We start from the raw sequence: 10,557 nt of genomic DNA on the forward strand, positions 1-10,557 counted from the left end.
AGAGCTGTCCTGAAAATTGTGTTAACAAGAATAAAGCACAAACTCTGTTTTATTTATCAACTTTTTGTTGTTGTTGTTGGGGGTTTTTTTGTTTGTTTGTTTGTGGACTCCCTCACAGTTTTAACACCACAGAAATAATTAAGATATCATAATGTATTAACATTTTACTGTTCATTTTTTGCTTCCCTCCTGAAAAGCTTCTGAAATTTCATAGTTGTTAATTTCATTAGTGTTTCATTCCATAACAAAACTTAGGTTAAAGACCTAGAAAAAAATTAGGGTAGTCTTTTCCATTTAGCACCAAAGGGGGGGGGGGGGGGGGGGGAGGAATCACCTCCTGAGTTGTTCTCACAGATTTAAACATTTGAAAACAATCACCTTCTTTTCTTAAATTTTTAATACCTACAGATCCAAGCCTGACTAATATTTAGAGACAGAGTTATGAGATGAGTTCCCATCATTAACATTTAATAAATACAATATAATTCTTACTAAATAAAAATAATACCACAATAAACTGGTGGATGAGGGAGCTTACCCTACCATATCCAGGTACTAAAAGGGCTATAAATAAAAAGCAATTTATTTTTATCACCTTTTCTATTAATTCACTTTTAAATTCTTTTTCTCTGATAAAATTTAGTCTATCCTAAATTACTAGGTGTGTTTTTTGTTAACTTAAAAAAAAAAAAAAAAAAAAAAGATAAAAATCTGTGAAAAGGATATTGGAATAAGACTTTTTTTTGTCTCATGAAATAAATCAGGGCCAGGGCTAAGAGCCAGGTCTGCTCATGGCAGGGTCTGAGAGTTTTCTTTTAGAGAGAGAGAGGCTCCCTGTATCATATAGGGATGAAAATAAAAGATTCAGAACTTCATTTGTCACCATGTGAGCAACTCATGAGGGTTGCTTCTGGTGAACTACTAGGAAAAGGCGTGAACTACCAGTGTATGAAAATATTTGGATTCATGCCCCTTTCCAGGGCACAGGCAGCATGGGAAGGGCCTTCGCTGACTTCTTGCCAAATTCTCTGTGAACTTACCCTTTGAGGGGCAGAGTTTAGACTTTATTCTCCCCATCCCTTCTTGACATTTGCTGCTTATTTGGCTGATGCTTCTGATTTTTCTGTTTTGACTCCTTTGAGCACTGCAGACAGGGGACCAGTTCCATGTGGGCCAGCAGGTAAGAGAAAAGCAGATGCTAAAAATTCTTGGAAATACTAAATTTAATTTTCCATTGGGTTATTGCACTATCAGTCAACGTCCACCTGTGAACAACTTAATATACCTGCACAGACTTCTGGAATATTCCATTTCTTTCCACTCTTGGGTTGTTTAATTACCTCAGTTACTAAAAGAACACCATCTGCAGCTTTTTGGGCCACTTCTTCGTCCCTATGCCAAGGCTGTTCAGTTCTGATGTTAAGGCAGGAATGCCAGCTGAGTCGCAGCTACGGCATCAGCATGAACTCCTCGCACATCTGCCGTTTGCCTTGGACTTGCCCTCATCCAGGCACCGTGCCTCGATGGAGATCATGGCTCCAACTACAGTCTACAGCTACTTGGCTACTAGCTGCTCTTTTAGAAGAGTGGGTAATGACAGTAAGAGCTAATATATATTTTTCTTTGCCCCTATACAAGGGATCAGCCATGGTAAATTTTACACAGTAGGGAGGTTTGACTGGTGCACTTCAGCACAAAATTGCATCCAAAGCAAGAAATGAATGAAATGAAATAATATAGTAAATTTATCTGGGTTTGTTGGGGGGGGGGAGTTGGGGGGGTTGGTTTTTTTTGTGTGTGTGGGGTTGCTTTTCTAGGGGTTTTTGTGTGTGTGCACTAATGCTGCTACAAATCCAACAAGGGTTCTGAGCACAAATGCCTGCACTCCTACTGATTTTATTTCATTTGATAATGGCAGGCTTTTGAAGCTTTCTTTACCTAAAAGTGGCATCTTTCAAACAGAGAATCGAGACACCAGACAGAAGCACTCGTTAATGTTTACTATTCATTTTTCATAGCAAGAAAAAAGAGCACAGAGGAGTTTTAACACTATCTTCTGTACAAGAAGATACATTATTGGAAAATGCAACTTGCTGTTATTGCTGGTATTATCATGAACAATGTATCCATTATCACTTTGTAGAGGGCTTCTTATCCTGTTATCTTGCTTTGAGTCTTGCAAAGTGTACTTATTGTGGAGGGCTTGCTTATTACTAAACTTGTAGTATACTCCTGCTTTTTTTCGGTCTTTCTTTCATCTGAAGGAAACAACAAAAATGCTTTTTTTGGTTGAGGGGCAAAGGGGTTGTATTATTCTTTATTTATTTATTTTCTCAAGTGATTTATTATTGCAATAAGTTCAAAGATGAAAAAAAAAAATCTGATGCAAGATAAAAAAGGAGTTTTGAGGGGATCTTATCTCATGCCCCCCTTGCTGCAGAATTCAGTTATTTTTTTGTGTCATGGAAAGGATCAGAAGCTTGTTTTAGCTGTCAGCACTGCTCTACCTATTTTACCCTGTTGCCCTGCACTCCAAATGTATTTATTCTCACAGAGAAGCCATTATCTCTATTTCACAGTTGACCAGCTAAGGAACAGCATACTTTGGGACAAACTTAGACAAGTAAGTGTTAGTGTAAATGATTTTATGCAGGATTCCTAATGATCAAGTCCTTTATCATAGAATCATAGAACTGTTTGGGTTGGAAAGGACCTTTAAGATTATCTAGTCCAACCATACTGCCATGGGCAGGGACATCTTTCACTAGATCGGGTTGCTCAAAGCCGCAGCCTTGAACACTTCCAAATTTGCCCATTTGCTTGCACGGACTGATGATGAAGTCCTTCTTATCAGTGTATACTCTGTCTTCTACACATACACAACAATCCTCTCCTCAAACAGTTACTCACTCCTGTTTACCTTATTATTCATGGAAAGAGAACAAATGTTGTTGGGAGAGGATGTACAGCTGAAGCAAAGCAGGGTTCAAGCTTTCACATGTCTTGCTGTCAATAAGCTTCTGCTTCTACAAAGCATGCTTGGTTTATTTTATTTAGTTAATTACATGAGTTACCAGAGGTGGAGCTCAGATGCTGTACCAGCAAACCCATTACATTTGGACATTATACTAATTGCTGAGGTATGCCAGATATAAGGGTTCAGTGTATCAGGTTGCTAGAAAGTAGGCTGGAATCATCATGCTCATTTTACTTGTAAAAATCCAAGCTGGCAAGAAGCTGAAGCAGCACAGTTAATGAAAGGCAGTTGCCTAATTAGCTTAGCAACAGAATTTCACTAATTTATTTAAAATAAAAAAAAAATAAAATTAAATGTCCTAAGTTGTGAACCATGAGCATTAAGCACTTTCCAATTAGCAATTCATTTAAGGGAAGTGCTTTTATAGGACTTTGTATATGTCTATACAAAAAATGTTTTTTTTCTGTGAAGAATATTTTAAAATTCTGTCAGCATCCTTTGAGATGAAGTATTCAGAGCAATGTTATTGCTATGCAGCAGTGTGGTGTGGGCCAGATTTGCGACTCAGGCTTTCTGCATCATTGAAGAATCATAGGGGGGTCATAGGACAGCAAGGAAGGTGCAAGAGAAATTTCTGCTAGCATGGAAATCCTTAAGTGTTACAATTTAGGGGCAGCGCCCTGTTTATGTTCAGCCACAGAAAGATCCAGGCTGCTCTGAACAGCACAGGGGGCTCAGGTCTGTCCCAGGAATCAGGAGGCAAAGCACGAGCTCGGTATCGTGGCGGCTCTGCAATTACACCCCCGGGCACCTTCTATCCCCAGTGCCTTGAGGCACTTTACCTGACACATCACTCCCCACCACTGCCAGTTCCGAGCAGATTCCTTAGCCTTGCCACGGGCAGCGTATTTTGCGGACCTCCTAGTGGGGAATGCCACGTGGGCACACCATTTCCATTCCTCCGAGGAGTGGGGGCTGTGACCCATGCCGGCCAGGACCACCAGCTGAGGGAACCGTCCCCTCTCAGCAGTCAGACTAGCTGACTGACTTTTAGTCTGCTCGCCAATAGGTATTTTAAGGACATGGGCAATGGAAGAAGAGTGAGAAACTATTCCAATTTACTGTGTGACTGACCTAAAAGTGCAAGCAGGGTGACACATGGTGTGTGACTTCAATACCAAAGGCTACAGGACACAACATTTCCTAAGCTTCTATACTTACTTCAAAGTAAGTAAAGATGTGGTTGAGATTGAACTGATGTTGTCTCTTGCCAGAGAAGACTCCAGATTCCACGTTATTTCTCAGGTTCTTGTTCTGTTGTTTTGTTTATTTATTTGGGTTTTTTCTTTTAGGTCAGAACCTTTTCTTCTGTCCCCCCATTCTTTTTGCATCAGCTTCTTAGTTATGCAAAATCAGCTTTCCATGTCCAGCTGAAGCTTTGCAACACCCACCACAGCATCTTCTTCATCCTTCTTGTGGCTGTGACTACTGCAGCACCTGATCTTTCTTCCTACTTTGCATGGTTTTGTGTGTGTGTACGCACACACATGCTACTTTGGTCTATGTTAGTAGTAGTATAGATTGAATAAAAGCCACAGGTTACATATTCCCTATTACAGAATCAGCTTTTCTTTTTAGTTCCTATTCTGACAGGTGTCTGGACAGGTTATTTTTGGACATACATAGAATCTCGACTTCATGGCTGCATCTAACTTTGATTTGGAGGATAGAAAAGATGTTTGCCTAAAGTCACCTAAAGGGACAATAGAAAAGACAGTATTTCTTTGCCTTTCTGTGCTTGCAATGATGGGTATTCACAGCTCTCTGAAAATACATTGTAAGTGTTGTCGTTCTAACTTAAAAACTTTGTTAAAAAGTTAGAAACATTGGTTTCTAAATTACTATTTGGGAATTAAATGAGCTGCCCTTCAGAAGGCGAGATGCTAATGAGAACACCGTAGGGCAGTATGATAAAGTATTCAGCAGGCTTTGTATCATTGGAAAGGCATTACACAAGTCAGAAGAAGTAGTGTTAGACTGTTTCTGTGACTCCCTTTCCTCTTTTCTTCCTGGTTCTGCCCTTCGTCCTGAACAAAGAACTGTGTGCTATTTCTCCTTTCTCAGCTCTTTGACTAGTCAGACTAGTCAGGAAGCCCACGGTCCACTACCTCGTGTCTGCACAAGTGCAGTTATACAGAGTGCATGTGGTGCAATGTCTAATCTTTCAACTCGTCTTATTATCCAGCTACATGGCGGACTCCTTGTTTGAAGAACAAATGCTCTCTAGCAAAGGACCCTTGTGTGCAAAGGATACTCCTCATATTCCTCCTCCTTCTTACTCATTTTAATTGATTGCTCGGTGGCTTGGAAAACTAACTTCCTCCTCTTGTTGTAACACACGCATTTCAGACCACCCGAGGCAGGTATACAGTGACAAAACCAGTGTTTGTGCTGTGACAGGTACAAATTGCAGATAAAATCTCTTCCTTGGATGTTCTTGCAAACAAAGTAACCACAAAAACACATGGCATAAATGCCAGTGGGATAACTATCAATCTCACAAACACAGGTGAATTAAAATAAGGAGGTACTCATCAATAATTTGTGCAAATCTCACAATATCCCTACAGCTTCTTACATTTCACTGACCTTAAAGGAGAAGCATTGGGTACTTGGTTCATCAAAAAATATTAGGATAAATTTGGGTTGTTTTCAATTTTTTTTTTCCTTCTCTATTTATAAGTTTGTGCTACCAGAAAATTAAATGCCTGTTTTCCTGTCCCCCACATTAAGACAGCACCAAACTTTGCTTCTCCTTAATTGGCTGAAGAATGATGTCTATAAAATAATCAAACTTTCCTTGAATCATCAGGTTTCTCAATTTTCTTGCTGCATGGGTGAATAAGACTTTAATGATTCCAGCCAAATGATTCCATTCAACAATTGAGTGGAACACTTTACATTGCTTCATCTCCTGCCACAACAGTTTTCTCTGTGGGAAAAGTAATGAATCCCTTTCAGGTCAGCTTCACAGAGATGTTTTTTTTTTTTTCTTTAATTCTTTTGAAAATCTTTTTTATTATGGGAACTTTAAGGATTGGGAGGTGTGGGGGGACATTTCTTTTCAACCTGAAATAGAGGGGCTCTGCAAAAACTCTGATAGTTCCACTCTTCAGAATTAAATTACTAGACCAGAAGTTTTGGGCCTTTTAATGTTTTGAGGCAATGAACATGAAAATTTAGGAATGGACTGAGATCCAATATTGCACCCTCAGTCAAGCATTAGAACTTTGTGAAATAAAGTATACCATTTCTAACAACACCATCTCAACCTCGAAAACACATGTGGACATCAAGTCTTCAGCATCATGTGATTTGTTCTTGAAGATACACTTCTGTTAATCCTGTGACTTGCTAATGTAGACAGAGCTGGAGATGGTTAAGGTCCCCCAGGAGGATCTTAAGTAAAAACTTGCCTGCAGTATTAATCCAAGTGCCGATTTCGTAGCAGTAAAGTTTCATTCTCGGATTCTAACTATTCTGCAAGTGTTTCAACTGAAAACAGGGACTCTTCTGATTAAAAAAAGAGGGGTGTGTGTAGAATCGGGGAAAGCAACATAAACTGCATTCTGCAAATCACTGCTTCTGTGGAAGGCTGCCTGTTGCTTATTAGCACTATGAATTAAGTCTAATGTGGTTTTGCGCTCATCATAAGCCAGTCTGTCACATTAAATACAGTAACATTTTTTAAATTTTTCTTTTTAATGCTTCATTGTCAAGGTGGCTGTGTGCCATCAAGAGAAAGGAAAATAGAATCTGAGCCCCTAAATACCGATTAAGCCACATGGATGCTTATCCTAGAACAGATATGATCAAGTATTAGTCATTGGGGAAGCTATGACTGCCTGGAGTTTCTTTCTTGAAGTCTGTCCACACACATTTTGTTGAGTACACCAAAAATCAACAGGACAGATGAAATAGAAAAAAAGCCTCTAACTGCGAAAGTAAATACTTTGTTATGCTATTTGAACTAATTACCTACCTGGAATGCATGACCTCAGGAGATCTAGATGCTGTCTCTGGATCTGACTTCATTTCATGACCTTGCGTTAAGAGACAGCACAGCCTCAGATATCTGAGTCTCAGTCCTCTGACAGACAGCAGGATCTTCAAAGAGTGATTTGACGTTCTTGTAGGTTTGGCAGGGAGCAGCTACAACCAGCCAAAGAGAAAGAGTAGGCAAAGAACATGTCCAAGGTGATCTCTGATGCCTTGATTAAGGGCTGCTCATTAGGAATCTCTTAACTGGGCTTCAGAATAGGCATAGGAAACTTGAAGAGAAAAATGCCCTGCTTTTGAGTACTTGAAAAAACAGAGAGACTGTCATTAGATAAGGGTGATGGGGACTCCATTGGTCAGAGAGAATTCAAACCCTCACTTCCAATATTATTCTCCAGTTGTGGGTGAGACTGTAACAGGTTGCTTTTTCCCTGCCAAAGGCACTTCTGCAAGCTCTGCAAAATTTATGGGGCAAAAATAACAATAAGCAAGATTTAGGTTTGATCGTATGCCAGTAGCCTGAAGACTCCCTGAGTTCTGGTCTCTTGGAAGTCCTTACATGCATTGTATTGAAGAAAAATACGCATACACTACCCTGGACATAGGGACAAGAAGTTACTCTTGAAACCATTCAGTGAAACTATTAGTTATGCTGTCTCTTCTGGTTGTTACACACTTGAATGAAACCACCATGACTGTGAAATCCTGGACAACTGTGCTTTAGAATGAACTCGGCCCCTTTTCAGTGGTCTTTGCCTAAGTGGGGACATAATCAGTGCTTGTATACTTCTCCCAACCTATCTTTGAATTTTGATGTTGTTTACAAAGAGACTAAGCAGTTAAGTGGTCATACGCAATAGAGTGTTTGGGAGCCAGTGGATAGGGAATTTTGGGATCCAAAATTGGAGTCTTCTTTTACTTAGAGTGTTACCAGGGTTGGAGAGTATACTGTCTGAATTTGTCTCAATTTAAGCAGATTTTGGACTGTCTAAATTTTACCCTTTCCTTGTTCCAACTCCAGTATGGAAAATTCTGTAGCCATGTCTATTGGCTGTTTATAATGTTGATTACTGAATGTTATAATAACCTTAGCTCGAGCTTCTGAGTTTTACTATAATACAAATAATAAAAGATCATAACCGGGGTGTTTGAACTGCATAGTATTTCCTGCCTTCTCCTGTCCTGGGCCTGGAAGCATTAGGAAGGTTCACAGGCAGAAAATTCAACGCTGCAATGGCTCTAACTCAGAGGGGCACTCCTGATTTCTGTTAGTTAAACTGAATGACTGAGCTGGACTTGGGACTTAATCTGTCTCGCAGAGGTAAACGCTAACACATCGTTCATATAAAGCAACCGCCCATGGGTCAGAGACGTAGGGGCGAACCTGAGAGCTTTTATGCATACAAGTAGCCCCACCACAGGCCTTACTCAAGGAGTTTTTCTCACATTCTTAACTTGAGTTTTACACCTTGAGCTTTACAGGTACTGATAATATGCCCTTGCAAACATAAGTTGTTTCAAATGAGCAAAACTGGAGTTTCTTGCTACATGACTAATTAGCATAAGCAATCTCTTGTCTCATAGCAACCTAGATCTGATGATGAACACCTGCCAGCCCAGATGGTTTGGGGAGGAATTTTCTAGTTTAATAGAATAAAGTACTGTTGCTGAGCTGCCTCAAACTATTATTTAACAGGAATTTTGCAAGAAGTCTGAAAAGTGATTATTGTGAAATCTTAACAAATAAGCATCTCTAAAATTGTCACATTCAACTGTCATCACTTGTCAAGGCATGGCTTTTAAATAATGCATGGCTGTTACATCTTATTCTGTCTGGGTGTGCTAACAATAGTACCGAATAGGCACAAACTCAGGAATACTGCAAAACCAATAGGACTTGCAAAGTTACAAAACCTGTTCTCTCATTATAAGATTTTCTTGTATTAATTGCAGTCTATAGTTCCAAAAAGCTGTACGAACAAACTTAATGAGTTCTAGTAGAAGATTTTTGTAAAATTTCAGATAAATGTTCAAATACGTTAACTCTTAAATATTTATTGAATTGAGTCTTGTAACTTACGGCAATGGTTCAGTACAGGTATGTGGAGAACTCCAAAATATATCTGTGTGCTAGAGATATTGTTGCAGCAACCTCATAACTTACTGCTGAAATTCTGATCTCACTGATGTCAAAACCACCAAGTTTTCAGCCAGTAAACATGGGGAACCTTAAAAATACCAACATTTTTTTTTTTTATCTACAAATTTTTAGAGAAGATAAACTTTTCTTAAGCCCTTTCCTTAATCCTATTTCTTAAACTTTGAAGAGATTAAGAAATCTCTCTGAAGAGAGCAACATTATTAGTTTCAGTGTGAACTCTGTATCATGGTCCCTTCTGCATTTTAAAATCTAACACCAGATTTGACTCAAATTAACAGATTGACTTTTCTGTGGCTACATGCTTTGCTCCAGTTTTAATATCATACCTAGAAAACTGAATATATAATAATATAGAGAGGAAGAAAATTCCTCTTGGAAATTTTGTGTACTCTGTATTTTGTCTTAGGTTTCTTTATATGATATTAAGTAATCAATATTGGTGCTTAATTTTAGAGAAGGTGAGGCAAACTGATGATAAAAGTGCTTAGGGTTAATAAAACTTCTTAATGATTGTCCCACTTGCCCCTGTATCTCCCCTTCTTTTTATAAAACCATTCAATATGAAATATGAAGAGCTCATTTGAAAAGACTAGTTTACTCTGAAGCTCCAGAAACAACTTTAGAAAGCACTACATATGCTAATATATTCCCAAACTGGAATTTAGTAGTTCTAGTGGTCCATGAGTCAGAAAAAAAATCAGTTTCAGTTTGTGATTCAAGTATTGACTTTGCAGCATTAACAATAAAGCCTTGTTTTTTCTCAGTAGTCTAAACAGAGGTCCTTGAGAAAATATGTAAGGTGCATAAAGGTTTATACACCAATTTACAATCCCTTCCCTGATGGAATCCACACTTTAAATTATATGCAAGATTTGAAATGAGGGTATTTCACCATTCACTTACCATTCATTGCAGATCTAGTGTACAATTTAATCTCCTAACACATTCCAGAGGTGTACTTGCTAACAGTCTTCAGCTGAGAAAGAAAAATAGACTATATCATTGGCCACTTAGGACTGGAAGAACAATATCTTCATAATATCAGAGGGAAATGCATATTCTCCCCAAAACACCAGAAAACCACAAGGCAAAAGAAAGAGCTACGCTGACAAAAAAAGGTACAGGGAAAACTGGGATGTGTCAGGCTGCAAGAATAGCTCAAAGCATTTCTATTGGAACATAGAATACATATCTTGGTTAAATTGCAGCAAATTTCACTCATCAGCTTATTAAAGTACCACAATTTACATTGCAGCATTTTGCTTAGGAATATTTCCTCTTTTTTTTTTTCCCCTCTCTCTTTTGTTCTTATTTTTCTTTACAGGAGAGAGAATGAACAGAACTGTATTATTTTAAAAGA

The sequence above is a fragment of the Aquila chrysaetos genome, chromosome 5, assembly GCF_900496995.4.
Source record: "Aquila chrysaetos chrysaetos chromosome 5, bAquChr1.4, whole genome shotgun sequence".
NCBI lineage: Eukaryota > Metazoa > Chordata > Aves > Accipitriformes > Accipitridae > Aquila > Aquila chrysaetos.